This window comes from Bos grunniens, chromosome 29, assembly GCF_055505025.1.
Source record: "Bos grunniens cultivar Pamir isolate PY7600 chromosome 29, Bosgru_T2T1.0, whole genome shotgun sequence".
Lineage (NCBI taxonomy): Eukaryota > Metazoa > Chordata > Mammalia > Artiodactyla > Bovidae > Bos > Bos grunniens.
Window position 1 is genome coordinate 28076319 of NC_141193.1, and position 20769 is coordinate 28097087.

Genomic DNA, 20769 nt, shown 5'->3' on the forward strand with positions numbered 1-20769 from the left:
TCTCCTTCTCTACCTATTCTTCAGGGATGTTCTATTGAAAAGCCATATATATATATATATATAGTGGCTATTCCTTTTGTCTCTCTCTTCAGGATTAACTTATGTAAAACTGACTCCAGGCAGGCTTCCTGACAGAACAGAAATTAGCCTCCTGAAGAACTCCTTCGAAATCTTCCCCAGTTCCAAACGGTGCTCCTGAGTCCCTGGGTATCCCAAAGCTCTCTTGGGGGAGAACCATCAACATTATTTCATAATATTCCAGATGTCATTTGTCTTTTTGACTCTCATCTTCTCCTACATACACTGTGGAGTTTTCCAGAGGCTTCCTGACAAGCAATATCACACACATAATTCACAGATAGATTGCAGAAGCAGACATGAGAATCCAGGAGTATTTCCATGTCAGATAGTCAAGGCACTTGCAAAATGTAAAACAATGCTAATTTTGGATTGTCTTGGAAAATACAATTTTAATTAAAATATATCTATGTCAACATAGAAAGGGCTTATTATGTTTAAAAGAATTAATAAATATTTTTGAAAATTTATCAGTTTTAAATATTTTCAGTATAGTAAAATCAACATATAGAACCCACACAAACATACAATCTTTTTAGACTTCTCAAAGACTCTGGAGACCAGTGAGTTTGAGAACCACCGACCTAAGGCAATCAGTCCTCATAGTGTTGAGATGGGCTTGGGCCACAACCTTGCTCATGACATTTATGTAAGACTTGTGACATCCATGTGTACTGCGCCTCCTCCCCCACTGCAATGAACAACAGAAAACCCCTCTATCTACCACTGTTCTTACCTCAGTAAATTTACACTAATACACCTATTCCATGCAGAGTGTGTTCACTTCTTGGGCACTCACACATATTCAGCATCAATCTAAAAATTCTGTTAAACAAACATAAGTCCAAATATAAAACCCAACTAGAGGTTCTGAAAAAAATGGGTGAGTTGAAATATATGAAGAATGTATGTCTCACTTATTTAGATTCTGGAATTTTATATTTTTCTGGTTTTATATGCGGAGCCTAAGAGGAGAAATACTGATCATACAAAAGTGTAACATTGCAAGAATTTTGACAATGTTCTCATTACTCCAAGTCCCAGGGATGGTTATTATATTATGTTGGTAGGAAGAACAAAGGGAAGATCGCTTGGAAAATATGACAGTTGGTTGTAGTAGCAGCCTCTACTTTGCTTATTCCTGCTGGTATCAATGCCTTTACGGAATCCACAAATACACTAGCTCAGGTTTGATCAACTGAATTGCTTAGTGCAATGGAACAATAGCAAACATGATGCAAGCAGAGACTTGAAGTCTTCACACTTAAGCTTGTTCCCTCTTGCTGGTCTTGGAACCTCGAGTCATCATGTAAACAAGCATGGGCAGGCTCGCTAGATGATAAGAAACATGTGACATGTGACTGGGTAAGTCAATTCTCACATGTGTCAGGGAAGACATGTGGGACCAGCCAACACTCAGCGATCAGCCATCCCATCTGTGACCACAGATGCATGAGGAAGGCCAGATGAAAGCTTCAGGCACACGGGAACTGTCTGGTGGAGTGAGTGAGTAATAGTCACTCAGTCGTGGACTCTGTGAGCCCATGGACTGTAACCCACCAGGCTCCTCTGCCTATGGGATTCTCTAGGCAAGGATACTGGAGTGGGTTGCCTGGTGGGAATGGAAGTCAAATAAGTGGTTGAGGTTTTAAGCTTCTGAATTTTGGACTGGCTGATTTTACAACTGGAGAGATTTGATACCAAAATTACTCTAATTTTGAGCTTGTAAAAATACTTATAGAGACTTCTTTGATACAGGTTTAGAATGTCTTGGTGCTAAGTCACTTCAGTCGTGTCTGACTCTGTGTGACCCCATAGACAGCAGCCCACCAGGCTCCCCCGTCCCTGGGATTCTCCAGGCAAGAACACTGGAGTGGGTTGTCATTTCCTTCTCCAACGCATGAAAGTGAAAAGTGAAAGTGAAGTTGCTCCATTGTGTCCGAGTCTTAGCGACCCCATGGACTGCAGCCTACCAGACTCCTCCATCCATGGGATTTTCCAGGCAAGAGTACAGGAGTGGGGTGTCATTGCCTTCTCCATTAGACTGTCTTACTTCCTGACTTTTACGAGGTAGTAAAGATGCCAATGAGATCTGTCAAGTTTCCTCTGTAATCTGTGTTACCCAGAGCCATTGAAGTTCTTGCTGTAAATGTGTTGACAGTGAAGGTTGCGGGAAGGCTTGAGGTACAGTGGGAAATGGTAGAGAGTTTGGGGCAGGTGCATTTGTTTGGTTAGCTATAACAAATTTCTCATTCTCAGCTTTGGTTTTCTCTAACGAATAAGTTGAATGAGCAAAATTTTCACCCAAGAAACTTCTAAAGACATTCTCTGCTATAGGACAATAAATAATAAAATATTACTTGATGATGTATAGATAAATGACTTATGAAGGATATCAAACTGGTAGCAGGACATGAAGCATGAAAAGACAAGATGCAGCTGCTGGGAGGCAGAGATTCAAGCTGGAGATTCAATGAGGAACTACAAAAGCTACTTCAGTCTTCCTTTAGAACATTTGACATTTGACAATGTGATGCACACACTGAATGCCAGTTACCTCTCCCCAGACCTGACATGAGCCTTGTTAGATCAGAAACAGGGCTTCTCCCTTGAAATGTATGTGCTTGGACGTTAGAGATGGTGGGAATTAGAACCAAATCTTAGCTTCACTGCTTACCAGATGAATGACCTTCTCCAAGATATGACCTATCAAGTGCAATAATACAAACACCTAAAAAAGAAAAGAAAAAAACCCTGTTTGAGAATTGTGACAATGACATGTGGCTTTTTCTCTCTCTCTTCTCTTTCCTTCTCCCTCTTTCTTTTGGTGACATTACAATTTACGCAAAGAAAATTATGCCTTCTTTCAGGAACACGTAACGATGTTTCTGGCCCTCTAGGAAATTTTGCTTTTATGGTCCCCTTCTTTCATAAAAGCAAACTTACTACAAATTATATTTTATGACTGTATAAGTATATAGACAAATGTAATTGTTGACCTTAAAAGTTAATTTTTTTTCTGATTTTAAAGGAAATTAAAACATTTTTCTGGAAAAAAAACCCACAAGAGATCTTAAGCATTCACACCACACACACACAGAAGAAAGAAAGAAAGAAGAAAGAAAGAAAAAGAGTTAACTATGTAAATGTCAGGTGATATAAGAGATGTGTTAGTTATCTTGATCTTGGTAATCATTTTATAATGTATATGTTTACCAAACCATCATGTTGCACACTTTAATATATACAACTATATTTACTAATTAATCCTCAATAAAGCTGAAAAAAAGAAAAAAATGACAGCATTTCTAAGGACTTCTGTGAAGATGCTGGGAAAGAAAAAGGTGTGGAAGAGTCCATTTGAGAAGGCAATTTTTTCCTTGGTGGAGTATTTATGAAAGAAGAGTGAGCCTCTAAGCAAAGACCACTGGTAAGTTTAAGGCTGTAGCACTTTTACTGTTGCTCAGCAGTGTCTACTTGCTTGCGTGGGGGGAGAGGGAGGCTGAGCATTAGGAAGATGAGATTCAGTTGCAGAAAACAAAGACGTCGGGGCTGACACACCCATTCAGCACAGCAGACATGGTACTCAGGAACCAGATGACATTCTTTCACAAATACTGTTCAGCACAAGCTCCTTGGACCCATTACCCACATGGTCTTGGTGTGTAGACTGCCAACATTTCAGAGGAAGGAAATAATGACTAAAGCAGAGAGAGAAAAAAAGAAACACAAACAACAAAAATAGTCCACCTATTAAATATGTATTTAAGACCTGGATCTGTGAGGAAAAAAACATTAAAATATATACTCTTCTGGCAAATCTAAAATTAAAAAGAGAAAGGACAAATAAACCCAAAGAGAAATTACTGGGATGGTAGTAATCACGCGAAAAGGATATAAAGGTACATACTGTGGGCACTGAGAAATATAAAAATCTTAACAAAGTGGCAGGAGGGAGATGGTTCTGTTACTCTACTAATATTATTAACTTAACAAAATAGGATAAAATTGAAAAACTGAATATATAAATCCATGAAAAGTACTTAAAAAGTTATCTGAGAATTATTTCTAAAGATTTTAAGTCAGATATCTTTATTGTAGAATTCTTCGAACTTGGGGTTCTAATTCCTATGCCATAAAATCTATTTTTCCAGATATATAAAAGATGTAAAATCATTCACTTCATGAAGCAAGTACACAACTTATTTCAAAATATCACAAAGATGGCACATAACAGGAATCATTACCATGAATCAGAGAAATTTGTGAGTATTCAAAATAAAATGCTAAAAGAGAAATCCAAAAATGCATCAAGAGAAAAATATACCCCCAAATTATGGCAAACGCAATGTGCTAACTTGGAATCTAAATCATATAAAAACACCAATACAGTATACTAACGCATATATATGGAATTTAGAAAGATGGTAACAATAACCCTGTGTACGAGACAGCAAAAGAGACACTGATGTATAGATCCGTCTTATGGACTCTGTGGGAGAGGGAGAGGGTGGGGAGATTTGGGAGAATGGCATTGAAATATGTATAATATCATGTATGAAACGAGTTGCCAGTCCAGGTTCAATGCACGATACTGGATGCTTGGGGCTGGTGCACTGGGACGACCCAGAGGGAGGGTATGGGGAGGGAGGAGGGAGGAGGGTTCAGGATGGGGAACACAGGTATACCTGTGGCGGATTCATTTTGAAATTTGGCAAAACTAATACAATATTGTAAAGTTTAAAAATAAACTAAAATAAAAATAAATCATATAATAGGTCAAAAATAATTATTCCAATATATTACTAAAATTATTCAATTACTTTGCAACTATTATTCTGATAAAAATATAAAAGTTACTCTAAAATTTTTAATTATAACATCTATCTAAAAATAATCATATCAAAGTTAAAGGAGATACACTCAAAGCCTAACCACTAAGAAACAAGGGTAAATTATGCACCATTATATCATAAAGAAATTCTTTATATAGAGAGAGTTATAATGTATGTATAATGTAACAGGTACATTCAATACCACAAAAGAAAAAGAAAATAACTCTTAATATTAAGGGAATTTTATTCTGATTTGATTTCCCTTTAGGATAACCTTCTCACCAGGAATAGAAGGTATCTCTAAATTTTGTATTTATTACTCTATTGCTACATGAATAAACAATGTACTGGCTAGTTTTGTATGTGGTCTGGCTCTATATAAATTTTATCATACTGTATATACTACTTCCAATATACTTTTCATCTTAATACCTTCATGTAAGTCTCTTCTGCTAATAGCTATAGCTGATTATTTTTCATTTTTGAAAGGAATTTCATACAGTTTCTATTATATTGTTTGAATCAGCAGCAATATATGTTCCCTTCTTCTGGACATTCATTATTTGCTTGAATGTTTCTTTGATTGTTTTGCTACCAATGTTCTTGTGTCAATTTTTTTGCATGTAATGTCATATATGTTTGACTCTGCAGTTCGGTTGCTCAGTTGTGTCTGGCTCTTTGCAATCCCATGGACTACAACACTCCAAGCTTCCCTGTCCATCACCAGCTCCCAGAGCTTGCTCAAACTCATGTCCATCAAGTCAGTGATGCCAACCATCTCATCCTCTGTCACCCCCTTCTCCTCCTGCCTTCAATCTTTCTCAACATCAGAGTCATTTCTTTTTTTTTTTTTTTACAGAATATGAAAATACATTTTTATTAGCAAATTAAGATTGCCAAATTAGTTTCAGGAATATAATTTCAGCCATCAGATTAACTAATGAGTCAGTTCTTTGCATCAGGTGGCCAAAGTATTGGAATTTCAGCTTTAGCATCAGTCCTTCCAATGAATATTCAGGACTGACTTCCTTTAGGATTGACTGGTTTGATCTCCTTGCAGTCCAAGGGACTCCCAAGAGTTTTCTCCAACACCACAGTTCAAAAGCATCAATTCTTTGAACTGAATAATAAGAGGTTATCCTCTTTAGCTTTTTCCATGCTCAGGCCTTCTAAGTCATTCTGTTGTAAGGCTCTGCTCTCATTTGTGAGTGAGATAAGACTTAAATATTTAAAATTTTCACTTTACTTGAATTTACCACCAATTCCATTTAAATTCTAAACACTTATGCAATCATTATGATAAATCAACAAATACTATTATAATTCATTTTTCAAATTCTTTCTGATACTAAATAATACTCTGAAAGCTAGATAAATTACCTATCTAGGATATGGAATGGAGAAGGCAATGGCACCCCACTCCAGTACTCTTGCCTGGAAAATCCATGGATATAGGAGCCTGGTGGGCTGCCGTCTATGGGGTCACACAGAGTTGGACATGACTGAAGCAACTTAGCAGCAGCAGCAGCAGTAGTAACAGGATATGAAGACTATGTGATTTAAATTCAGGTCAGTCTGGCTTAAAATCTCATGTATTTAACTGCTATTCAATACTTCCTAAATTCTAGGTCTCAGAATTAGATTTACTACTCCGATTTTTACAAAATTTTATTTGCCATTTTCTGAATAACTTTATGTTAGTAGCCACGTGTATGCTTTTTAAATTGTAATCATCCTTCAAGATAGTCTTAATTATCTTCATTTCATGGAAGTTAGTTGACATCTGAAGAGTTCACTGACTCTTAGTTGTCCCAGAGGTAGGAAGTGGCAGAGGCAGGATTTCCAATGAGACTATTTACATCTGCTTTGCCATGGGAAATTGGCATCATTAGTACTTTATGAACCAGCTACAGAATCAATACTCCTTTCTTCACAAAGCTGCCTCCTATCTCTGAGCCAAATCAAGAACTCTCTGCCCTTGAAATTTCCCTTTATTCTCTAACATTGGCATTTTTCAAAGCACCAATGAAATCCACCCCTAAACGTAAAAGTTCATTCAAGGTTTTGAGGACCTATTCCCAATAGATGTTCTAAAAATGTTTTGAGCACTCTCAGCATCACTGGAGTGAATGTGGAGATTCATAGTGTACCAATGTTGTCATGATATGTGCGTTAACAATCACACCGCTCTTGAAGTTTGCCTTGTACAAGTGTTTGCAACTCGGTGGGAGTATTCTATTGAGTAAGATACATCACTAGAAACAACAGAAAGATTTTTCTTTGTCCTAAAGTATGGCTTGAATTGATTTTTCTAAACGGCTCCAAAGTGCGTGCTTTCATTCCATAATCCATCCTAAGTGTTTTAAAATAAAAGAACTATCAGATCACTTGGCAGAATGAGGCCTATTGATGCCCAGAAAGGCCAATTTACATTCAGTTGGCACCCTGGCAAGCAGCATGATTGATACCATTCAGATTTGAGACCTGGAGTGATAAATAGTTACACATGGCCAAGCGCCACACTTCAGGGCTCACGGCCCCTGGTGAGTTATTGTTATGCTTTGTCCCTGGTTCTTGTAGGCTGAAAACGTCGTTTTCATAAATTAATCAGTGGTGGCGTTTCGCATGTCTGATTTGTTGCCTTTCTCTAAAGGCCTTTGCTTGCAGTTTATAATGCTGAGTGACACAGTTTCAAGCTGCCCGAAGAGATAGGAAACAATTGGACAATCAAAAGACTTTCTGTTTGTTATCAAAGCAAATAAATATAAGATTCTCTAAAAGCTTCATCTTAAAATGCAAGGACATTTAAGCACAACTACACTGAAAAAAAAATTTTTTTAATTATATGCTGAATAGGTATGAAAGTGTTATAAAAATACACACAGATGAAAGGAAATAAAAACAAAGGAAAATGTATATATATTCTAACAACCCATTTTAAAGAAATAAATTTTTCTTTGAAATTTCTTGGTCTGCTCCTCTCAGATTCCATTCTGCATCTTCCCTCATCAGAAATAAACAGTAACTACTATATTCAATTTTAGGTTTAATCAAAGTATTGTTTATTTTAAATGGCTTCAACTTATGTATAAATGGAATCTTCTGTGTGGATTTTTGTGATTTTTTTATTTAGCTATAATTTACTTTTATTACTGTATATGATTTTATTATATAAACATGTCACAATTTATAATTTTCCAGTCAACTCGGATTGCTCCTGTTCTTTTTTAAGTTCTGTTATGAATGCTCTTAAGTATGAATATTCCCACATGTATCACTTGGTTCATGTGACTAAGAGCTTATATATAAAAAATACATGAAACTCATGCTATTTGTGACATGTTCATATATTTTTTGAACATATATAGATTTGTGGGTCATAGGGTATTTAAATCTTCAACTTTACCAGATATTGCAAATTGTTTTTTTAAAGTGTTTATACACTGCGTCAGTCTTCCACATGTTCTCTAAGGCTTGATATCGCAGACATTGACAATTTGTGCCCCTGGAAGGTACAAAGTGAAATAATACAGTGACTGTAACTTGTATTTGCCTGATTTCTTATGAAGAGGAGTGCATATCTGCATGTATACTGGCCATTTGTCTTTCTCACTCAGTAAAGTGCCTACTATTCACTATTTTTCTACTGAATTGTTTTACTCTTAGTTTTTATGAAAATATTTCTACTTATTTTTCATGTATCTTTGTATTATCTCTATGATATTTGATGAACAAAAGTTCTTAATCTTGTGGTAGGTAATTTCTTCATGCTCGGTATTTTTTGTTCATTATTTATGAAAGCTTTCCCTGGCCCCCAAAATGCCTTTTTTAGAGACTTTTAAAACCGAATACTTTGGCCTTTCAAATTTAATTTTGCTTACCTGTTTGGAACTGATCTTGTATGTGGCATGAAGTTTTGACCCAATTTCATTTTTTGCTTATTGCATACAATCACTTGTCCTAGCACCATTTAGTATAAAAACTAATCTCTTTCCTTGTCTTCAGCACCACCTCTGCCATTTATTTGTTCAGCTCATATTTACTGAGTGGTTAATGTATTCCTGGCACTGTTATAGGGGTTAGGGATCCAGAGGAAATAAATTAGATTAAAATTCCTAGTCTATGGTGTTCTCATTTAAGTTGCAGGAGAAAGATGATAGCTAATAACAAATACACAACAAAAGTAAAATGTACTTTTTTTAATCGTGATCACTGCTATGAAAAACATAAAAAGAGAAAGAGGATAGGAAAAGTGAGGCCAGAGTTAACTTTTAATGGAATTATCATAAAAGGCTATACTCAGAAGCTAGTATTAGAGAAAAGATTGAAAGAAAGTTATGGAACAACTCATGTGGATAGGTGAGGCAGGGACATATTTCAGATAAAGGGAAGAACAAGTGGGAAATCCTTGAGGCAGAAGCATGCCTGATGTGTTCAGAAGATCAGTCTGGAAAGTGTAATCAAGCAGAAGTTAAAAGATGAGTTCAGAGAGGGAACATGAAGCCAAATTTGTCTGACAAGAAGCCTTTGAAGTATAACATGATCGAATTACCTTTCTGAAAGGTTCATTGTATCAATCAATGGTCAAAAGATCACTGTATCAAACAATCAGAATCAATCAGGTATGTTGTAATTTAGCAATAAATAACCACATATTCTCAGTGGCCTCACATCATGGATGTTTAACTCTTGCCCATGTTACACTCATCGCAAGGCAGCTGGGCAGTGTGGTCCACATTCTCACTCAGGACCCAGATTGGTGGAGTAACTACTACTGGGGGTGCTCTAGTGCCTATCACAGTGAGAAAAACAAAAACTAGTCAAACCAAGCACCCACCACTAGAGAGCCCCATGTATCTAGAAGTGACCACACCATCATTTCCATTCTCATTTCATTGGCCAACTTAAATGACATGGTAAATTAGGTTTCAAGGGGGCAGAGCAGTTCAAACCTACACAGGCTGGAGTACAAAACTCTGGCTGCTGTGTTGAGAACACATGGTGGGATTGACAGCTCTAGAGGCTACAGCCTGTTCAAGGCCAAAGGTTTAAACCCTTACACCAGGGAGGTAACAGAGGATGTGGTGAGAGTTAGTTGGAATCTGGATAAATTTTAAAAGTAGGGCAACAGGTTGTTGTTATTAGATGTGATGTTAGGTCAGAAAGGAAGAAAAGAAGGATGACTTTGAAGATTTTGGCCTGAGCAGCTGGATAATTAGGTACCATTAAACATGATGGCTAATGATTCAGGATGAGCAAGGTTTTTTGTTTTTGATTTGTGTGTGTGTATTGGTAGGCTGCAGTCCATGAGGTCGCTAAGAGTTGGACACGACTGAGCGGCTTCACTTTCACTTTTCACTTTCATGCCTTGGAGAAGGAAATGGCAACCCACTCCAGCGTTCTTGCCTGGAGAATCCCAGGGATGGGGGAGCCTGGTGGGCTGCCGTCTATGGGGTCGCACAGGGTCAGACACGACTGAAGCGACGCAGCAGCAGCAGCAGCATGTGTGTGTGTGTGTGATCCCAACTTCAGAATTAGACTTCCAATTCTGCTAAATTTTTGGTAAGCATCTCCCTGTATTAAATAGCTCCTCTTTTTGGACATCTAGAACTTCATTTCTCTTGGGCTCCACAATCACTGCAGCCATGAAATTAAAAGATGCTTGCTTCTTAGGAAAAAAGTTATGACCAACCTAGACAGGATATTAAAAAGCAGAAACATTACTTTGTTGACAAAGGTCCATCTAGTCAAAGCTTTGGTTTTTCCAGTAGTCATGTATGGATGTGAGAGTTGGACCATGAAGAAAGCTGAGCACTGAAGAACTGATGCTTTTGGAGTGTGATGTTGGAGAAAACTCTTGAGAATCCCTTGGACTGCAAGGATTTAAACCAGTCAATCCTAAAGGAAATCAGTCCTGCATATTCATTGGAAGGACTGATGCTGAAGCTGAAACTCCAATACTTTGGCCACCTGATGTGAAGAACTGACTTATTACAAAAAACCCTGATGCTAGGAAAGATTGAAGGCAGGAGGAGAAGGGGACGACAGAGGATGAGATGATTGGATGGCATCAACAACTCAATGGACATGAGTTTGAGCAAGCTCAAGGAGTTGGTGACAGATGGAGAATCTGGTGTGCTGCAGTCCATGGGATTGCAGTCAGATATGACTGTGTGACTGAACTGAACTGAGGACAGTTTCTGTTATACTCACTGATTCTTGATACTGAGAATTTGAATGATAGTGAGCAGTGTTAGAAGGGTCTTTTCAGGAGTATACAAAATTTCCTGGCCTCATCTTTGGTCCAGCCAATGGTGATGAGAAGAACTGATGGAGCCAGAGCTCCCAGATCTCTTAAAGCCAGAGCATTAGGAACTCTACCGCTACCTTATGGTTCCTGCCAGCTACAAAGCAAGTTTCCATCTGCATTTGGGTTCCATTGATAGTGGTTGGACAGCATCACCCACCAACTCAATGGACATGAGTTTGGGCAAGCAGGAGTTGTTGATGGATAGGAAAGCCTGGTGTGCTGCAGTCCATGGGGTCACAAACAGTCAGACATGACTGAGCAACTGAACTGAACTGATAGTGGTTTTGCCTATTTCTGTGCCAATATCATATTGACATACCTTGTAAAGTTTTATAAGTTGTGATATTTGGAAGGATTAGCCTTCTGAACCATGACCTCTTCCTTCTTATTCAAGAGTCCTTTGATTTTTCCTGGCCCTTTGAACATTAATTAAAATATTAGGATCACCTACAAAGTTGCAGTAGCAGCAGCACAAAGTTAAAAACAAATAACAAATCTCTTGGGATTTTTTATTGGGATTACATAGAATTTAACAATCATTTTGGGAAAACTTTACCTTCAGCTGAAGAATGTGGTAAAGATCTCCAATAAATAATTGGAGGTCTTAAGTCTTTCACTAAAAATGTATAGTGTTACCCTGTAAATATTTTGCTCAATTTATATTGGATTTATTTTTTAAAACTTTATTATTTATTAATGTAAATTGTATATTTTTTGTAAATTGTATTTTTAAGCTGTATACATCACAGGGAAATTAAAATTTCTATATATATTTAATTATTTTTATTATTGTTTACTTGTGTTTCTTATGAACAATGTATAGTTAGATTTTAAAGAACACAATTTGTGTATATTTATTATAAATACTGACATAGGTGGATTTGTTTTTCATCTTACTTTCTGTTTTCTATTTGTCCCATTTATGTAATTTTCACTTTTATTCCTTTCTCTTGCATTAATACAATTCCTTATGTCTTTTTTTCCTCTACTCATCAACAGCTATGCAATCTACTTCTAATGTTCTAGCAGTTACCCTGAAGCTTTTCACATATGCACACTTCCTTTATGAAAACCTATTTAGGTTAATCAACATCTTTTTATTTCTTTTGAATAATACAAAGACCTCCTGAATATTTAAATTCTTTTCATCCTCTGCCTACTCATATATTCTTTTTGTTGTATGTTTTAGTTTTTTTCTCCTTTTCCTTTTTACAAGCATGGCAACACTATTATTGTTTCATATCATGGATGCTTACTGAGATTTACTGAGATATTATTGGTTTCTCTGTATAGGATTACATTTTACAGCTTTGACTTTACATCTGGAATCAAGTTGTGTCTGATTGAAGTCACTGGAGAAATGGAAATGACTGAAAATTCTTCCATATTCCTCCTGTGGAGAAATGGAGTTAATTTTTCTCACTTGGACCTGGGCTGGCCTCTGACAGCTCTGTTCGGTGGATTGTGGTAGCAGTGATAACCACGCCAGTTTTGGGTGTGTTTGAGAGCTGGAGCCTTCTTTCTGCCGTGGTCTCTGAGAGCTCTATGCTGACCTGAAGGAAGCATGGAAAAGCTCTATGCTGACATGACATGCCTGCCCTGCCACAGAGACCACATAGAGAGGACTGGAGGATTACACGGAGAGAGGTGCGGTCTGGCTAATCTCAGTTTCCAGCTCTGCTCCTACACTAAAAGCATCAGGAACATGACAGCCGCATTCTGAACCCTTCAGACCTGCCCAGCCACAAGGTTAATATCATCAACTGGCCCTATTTGATTTCTGAATAGCAGAAGAATCATTCTAACCATATCCAATTCCTGACCTATGAAAACTATGTTATATAATCAAATGGCTGTCTTTCTTAAGTCACTGTGGTTTGGGATAATTTATTTTGCACCAATAGTTAACCAGACCAAATGTCTTCAGGATTCCCTTATCTGAAAAGTCTTTATTTTGCTTTTACTCTTGAAACACGTTTTTTTGCTGAGGAAAAAATAAAATTAAATAAATGTAAATAAAATAAACTCTCTCAACACACTGAAAATACTATTCTGGCATTCATTCTCTCTATTGAGAAATCAGCTCTCACGCTATGTCAGTCCTTCAAGGGTGATTTTGTTTTCTTGTTTCTTATTTTGTTTCATTCAAGTTTTGTTGTTTTAAATCCCTGATTGCTTTTTTAAGATCTACTCTTTTTCTTTGTTTTCTGAAGCTTCACAAGGGTGTGTGATTAGCTTTCTTTTCTTTCATTCTTTGTTTAATTCTACTAGTGATTCATTGGTCTTCAATGTGGGATAGAATCTGGATTAGTTGCCATCATCAGTTCTGGAAAAATTTTTTTCCCAGTCTCTTCAAATATTCAGTTCAGTTCAGTTCAGTTCAGTCGCTCAGTCGTGTCTGATTCTTTGCGACCCCATGAATCGCAGCACGCCAGGCCTCCCTGTCCATCACCAACTCCCGGAGTTCACTCAGACTCACGTCCATCGAGTCAGTGATGCCATCCAGCCATCTCATCCTCTGTTATCCCCTTCTCCTCCTGCCCCCAATCCCTCCCAGCATCAGAGTCTTTTCCAATGAGTCAACTCTTCGCATGAGGTGGCCAAAGTACTGGAGTTTCAGCTTTAGCATCATTCCTTCCAAAGAAATCCCAGGGCTGATCTCCTTCAGAATGGACTGGTTGGATCTCCTTGCTTCAAATATTGCTTGTACCCAGTCATCTCTTCTTTAAGAATTCCAGTTAGATATATATTAGATTTAGTCTGCCCTCTATTATATTAATCTATCTTTCATGATTTTATATATTTATATTTTCAGGTATGTATACTTTTTCTTTAAACTATTCTCTTGTTAAAATCTTATTCAGACTTTTAAGCTAATTTCTTATTTAAACTATCCTTTCTCTCCCAACATTTTATTATAAAAATTCTCAAGCTTCCACAAATTGTGAGAATTTTATAGGGAAAACCTACATACCCAGAATTAGATTCTACTGTTAATATTTTGCCATATTTACATTGTCACATTTCTATTATTCTACTCAAGCATCATCTTATTTTCTATATATATGTTACTAAGAAAGTTACAGACATAAATGCACTTCTACCTAAATACTCTGTCCTGCAGATCACTAATTCAAATTTAAATATTTATTTATAAGTTTCTTATTTGTTCTTAAGTAAAAATTACAAAGAATAAATGAACATACTTTAAGTGCAGCAAACAATGATTGTGTGTCCAGTGAGTTTTTAATTTCATGTACAATGGTTTTCATTGCTCAAAACTATATTTGATACATTTTTGACATATTTTTAAAGTTTTTCTTAAATTTTATATGAAATAATTTTAGACTTAAAGAAATGCTGCAAAGGTAACACAGACAGTTCTCATATAATTTTTACCCTGCTTCCCCTCATGTTAATATCTTATCAGCGGTATAATTATTAAAACTAGGAAATTCATATTAATACACAGCTCTTAACAAACTTACAGACCTTCTTCAGATTTTATTTAACTAGCATTTCTGCTAAAGTCCCTTTTATGGTCTAAGATCCAATCTGAGATTCCACATAGCATTTAGTTTTAATTTATTCTTAGTATCCTCTAATCTGTGACAGCTTGTCAGGTTTATTTTTTTTTTCTTTTTGTCTTTTATGACCTGATATTTTTAAAGAGTACTGGTCAGTTATTTTGTAGGAAGTCTTCAATTTAGATTTCTCTGGTGTTAGATTGTGTTGCACATTTTTGGTGAGAATACGAAGAAGTGATATTATGATGTCAATTTTTATCAGGGGAGATATGATATTGACATCTTATTAGTAACACTATTAATTTGGTCATTTGATTAGTGTATTGCCTGCCTACATGGGTCTTTTAAAATTTTGTACTGAAACTTTATTTTAGTCTTTTATTCTATTTTTTAAACATGTAAAATATTTATTTTATATCAGTGTCTTAATTTTAATATTTTTAATCTTTGCAAGTTCTATATTGTCCCATATATTTTTGCTCAAGATAATTTGAGTAAAGATGGCACTCTGGTGGAAGCTGTACTTCCTCTGCTTTATAGAGCACTGGGGAGATAATGATTTACAGTGAGATTGATGCAACATAAATCAACCATTTATCAGCTGTGTGATTATCAGTAGCTTACCTTATCAGAACATCATTTTTCCCATGTGTAAAATGTAAATAAGCATTATCTTATTTGTAGTGAATATTAAAAGACTTTTACAAAATAAAATAATTCTTCTACAGAACTAACTAGGAGATATAAGAGGATAATGTTCTCTTGAGTTAGCCAATTACCAATTTGAGACATTTATCATTAGGATCAGATTTTAAAGTCATGTCTAATGAAAACAAATTTAGAGGTTCTCTACACAAAGTAACGGGGGTATCTATATTGTTATATTCAGGAGAATTTGTTTGAATAAAAGTAATTAAGGAAACCCTAGGATAAAGAAACATTCAATAGTCCACAAAGCATATTCCCATTCACTGTTTCACAAGATGAAACATTTGAATTTATTTCACAATGTGTGGTAAATAGATCTTATTGTTCTTGCTACATAGCCTACCAGGCTCCTCTGTCCATGGGATTTTCCAGGCAAGAGTACTGGAGTGGGATGTCATTGCCTTCTCTGATAGATAATAATTCTAAGTCATAAAGAAATATAACTTATCTAAGATTGTTGTACTTACAGGTAGGTAGCATTGGGAAGATTCAACAACAAATTTCTTGAGTCCCACACCAAAACCTTCCACCAATCCTGTTCCTTCTACCCTCTAATGCCCATTCATTTTCACATCAACAGTCTTCCCTAGTGTCTAGATGTCTAACAACATCCTAGGTCACTTCAATGTATCACTACCCCTCTACCTTCCAAGAATATCTTTTAAATTTCAATTATTTTCTTTATCACTCATCACCACTTTCCAAAGAGATATTGACCAATGGCATTAGCTAATATAGGACCAAGTACTTCCTAATGAAGTGTTAAATCTTTTTGTGATAAAAAATTTTTGCATGTAATCTTATAATCTCTACATATTTATTTGTGCTGCTGCTACTGCTAAATCACTTCAGTCGTGTCCGAATCTGTGTGACCCCATAGATGGCAGCCTACCAGGCTCCCCCGTCCCTGGGATTCTTCTGGAGTGCATTGCCATTTCCTTCTCCAATGCATAAAAGTGAAAAGTGAAAAGTGAAAGTGAAGTCGCTCAGTCGTGTCCGATCCTCAGCGACCCCATGGACTGCAGCCTTCCAGGCTCCTCCATCCATGGGATTTTCCAGGCAAGAGTACTGGAGTGGGGTGCCATTGCCTTCTCCGATTTATTTGTGCATATTATGCCTGTTCATATCTCACTTGGAAATGAAGACAATGTTTAATGTATTATGTCCTTCTAAAAGGAACTTGGAGAAGACTCTTGAGAGTCCCTTGGACTGCAAGGAGATCCAACCAGTCCATCCTAAAGGAGATCAGTCCTGGGTGTTCATTGGAGGGAATGATGCTAAAGCTGAAACTCCAATACTTTGGCCACCTCATGTGAAGTATTGACTCATTGGAAAAGACCCTGATGCTGGGAAGGATTGGAGGCAGGAGGAGAAGGGGACGACAGAGGATGAGATGGCTGGATGGCATCACCGACTAGAAGGACATGAGTTTGAGTAAACTCCGGGAGTTGGTCATGGACAGGGAGGCCTGGTATGCTGCGATTCATGGGGTCACAAAGAGTCGGATACAACTGATTGACTGAACTGAACTGAACTGAAAAGGGATTGTATGATTTAACGTAGAAAAAGGATCAAATAAAATGAATCTTCTAGATTATAGGAGAGGCTGATCCAGCTCCACTCTGTACCTCTTAGATCCTTTTGTGTGCTCAGCCTTAGCTTCACATCACCTTAGAAGGACTATATAGGTCCAAGGATTTGTTGTCTCAGTGAAATTGAGGAAAGCTCCTTTAACACTCAGAATAATTCCCTAACTCTTCTATCGAACACAGAAATACTACAATGTTCATTCTACTCAGGGGAAATACAATTAAAACAATGATAATCAAAGTTAAATTTCACTGAAATATAATATGTATAATATATTACATATAATTATTTCAAATGCTTTACATATAACTTATTTTTCATTGAGATATAATTGATATATTTAAGGTGTACCATGTGCTGTTTTGATGCACTTATATATTATATTGTGATTACTTATTTATGCCATATAATAACTCTATTGGAAAGATACATTTATAATCCTATTTTATGGATGGGGAAATTGAGGTATGGAGGAGCAAATTCCCTGATGTTGCCTATCTAGTAATCAGCAGAGCCTGGATTTGAGCCCAGATAACTTCTTTTGGCAGCTTGATACTATTCAGTAGAGCCAGAAAAACACTTAGAGTCAGCTTTAAGCAGAGAATTCCACCCCTACATATCAACTCCACTCTCCAAATTACAGGAAGACATCCCAAGATACTCATGGCTTAGCTCTCTGAAAATTTCACTGCCAAACTGTCATTCCTATGAAATAATCTAATTACTATTATTATCATCACTTATACTATAAATTCTTATTCATCATCTATGTTTAGTTCTTAAATTTTTAAATAACTCCAGATTCACAGGAAGTTGTGATGTACTCTTCATTCAGTCTCCCCTTTTGGTACCACCTTGTATAATATAGTTCAGTATCAAACCAGAAAGAGAACATTGGTATAATCATGGATCCTATATTCATGTAACCATCACCACAATCAAGATGGGATGGGGAGGGAGATGGGAGGGAGGTTCAACAGGGAGGGGGTTTATGTATACCAATGGTTGATTCATGTTGAAGTTTGACAGAAAACAGCAAAGTTCTGTAAAGCAATTATCCTTCAATAAAATTAAAAAATTAATTAATTAATTTAAAAAAAGATGTAGAAATGTTCCCTGACTGTGAGGCTCCCTTACACACCATTTTATACTCACGCCTACCTTCCTCCTGCTCATCTATATTTATCAACATTTAGACAAAGCTTATTAAACCAAACTCAGTGGTTGTCCAAGTAAAGGGTTAAAAAGAAAAATAGAAAAAGGTACAAGAATGGCAGCTAAGATTAGGCAAAAGCACAGCTGAGCCTGAAGTTTTTGGATTTAGGCACATTTTTCTGATTGCATTTGGCGATAGAATACTGCAAGTCTTTACTTGGGAAGACGTCATTCTAAGCCCAGAAGAGAGCCAAGTCAGAGAAGAAATTCCCCTTCATCACTGGAATGGAGTGGGATGGGCAATTCATCATTCTCTTCTCAATTAGTTTAGATATCAGAAAACAGGGGTAATTGTCCTGGCTCCACCATTTCTGATCTCATGACTGTGCATTTAACCTGAGGCCTCAGTTTCCTCTTTTACTGAATGAGGATAATAGATATGAAATCACTTTATAAAGGCTAAAATCCAGCATTGGAAGGACTGATGCTGAAGCTGAAACTCCAATACTTTGGCCACCTCATGTGAAGAACTGTCTCATTTGAAAAGGCCATGAATCTGGGAAAGATTATAGGCAGGAAGAGAAGGGGATGACAGAGGATGAGATGATTGGATGACATCACTGACTCAACGGACATGGGTTTGAGTAAACTCCCAGTGTTGGCGATGGACAGGGAGGCCTGGTATGCTGTAGTCCATGGGGTTGCAAAGAGTCGGACATGACTGAGCGACTGAACTGAACTGAAAATCCAGCATCAGGATAATAGAAGTTGTTCAAAGCGTCATCTATTATTCTTCTACATACTCCACTTAGCAGTAACTAGCCATTCTCCTTTTAAGAAGCATCTACATCACTGTTGACTTGAAAACAAAGTGTCCTGCTGAGAGGTTGTTGTGGGATGACAAGAATTTTGGATTTCTGTTGCGGGATGACAAGAATTTTGTGCATTTCCTAGCACCAGCTAGGAAATGCCTGACAGAGAAGAATAGTCAACATCAGATATGCTTGATTTGTGATAGAAATCTGAAGGACACTTTCCCTTGGCTTAGATATTTATCAATAAATGGAGGCCACACAAATACCATATGTTTTTAGTTTCTGCTAGCTAGTTAAACATAAACAGAGCTCCAAAACCTTGACATCTGGGGCGGTCTTAGGTTCCCAATTTTGAGGAAAACAATAGTACATTGAACACCACAGCATGAGGAGGTCTTATTTATTCTCTTGTAATATTATAAATACAGATATACCTTTGATGGAATAAAAAGAACTCTGAACTAAGGAAGGAGAAGACATCTATTTTAGAGCCTTGTCATGAAGCTTATATGAAGGCTTGGGCAAATCACTTGACCTTTTTGAGTCTTTGTTTATCTGCAAGATAGTATAACACCTGCCTACTTTGTACATTGTTAAGATGAGTAAAGTGAAAAACACATGTAAAAATGTCATGGAAATTACCAATTGGCACATAAAACATACATGTGTATATATATCATATATAATATATATTTAATATATGTAGGTATATATATGGAGAAGGCAATGGCACCCCACTCCAGTACTCCTGCATGGAAAATCCCATGGACAGAGGAGCCTGGTAGGCTGCAGTCCATGGGGTCGCAAAGAGTTGGACACGACTGAGCGACTTCACTTTCACTTTTCACTTTCATGCATTAGAGAAGGAAATGGCAACCCACTCCAGTGTTCTTGCCTGGAGAATCCCAGGGACGGGGGAGCCTGGTGGGCTGCCGTCTCTGGTGTTGCATAGAGTCAGGCACGACTGAAGTGACTTAGCAGCAGTAGCAGCAGCAGCAGGTGTATATATGCTATATATACATGATGTGTACATACCTGATATATATGTATATATATTATGTTATATATATATATATATACACACACATATATAGGTGTATATATGCACACATATATATACATCTATATTAAATATCATCACAGTTAATGATTGCTATTTTTCATGAAAAGAAATATGTATATGTGGAATTGTTCTACTTCTGACAGCTCAGAAACCAAAAAGCAATTAGTAGGTTAAAACTAGTGTGTTGTGACACTTAAGATACATGGCAGTGATAAAAGTTGTTTGTTTGTTTGTTTCTGGGTAAATATGCAGGATACAGGAAACTCATAGTAATTCTGAGGCAGAAGAGAGCTGAGAGCCTTGCAAGTTCAGGCTCCAACCCTTTTATTTACAGATGACTAAATCACAGCTGAAGCAAGATGACTTATCTCAACTGGTGATGGATACTAGACTGTGATAAATGAGGGACAAGAGAAGGATTAATGAGTACACTGACTATGGTAAGATCAATGCCAGTAGGGAAAGAAATATCAAGTAAGAGGTACCATTTGTACAAGGCTTTAAAAGATGGATACCAACAGGTAGGGGCTGTAAAAAGGACATTCCTTTCAGAGGGACCAGTGGGAACTGAGGTCCAAAGAAGACAGTAGCCTACAAAGTATGCCCTTAAGGTTTCATTTAAGTTATATACAAAGTATATGTTATGTGTATGCTGTACTTTCCAAGGAGAAGAGGAGGACTAGCTCTT

The 20769-nt window shown here is 36.9% G+C and overlaps 1 long non-coding RNA gene across 2 annotated transcripts in view; it reads right to left on the bottom strand.

The window, feature by feature from the left end:
* LOC147342449 (uncharacterized) overlaps positions 1-20769 on the bottom strand; it is a 521236-nt gene that overhangs the window by 48567 nt on the left and 451900 nt on the right. For both annotated transcript variants that reach the window (XR_015158071.1, XR_015158070.1), the window contains exon 5: positions 2756-2809. This is a non-coding gene — a long non-coding RNA (uncharacterized LOC147342449). The remainder of the gene's footprint in view (positions 1-2755; positions 2810-20769) is intronic.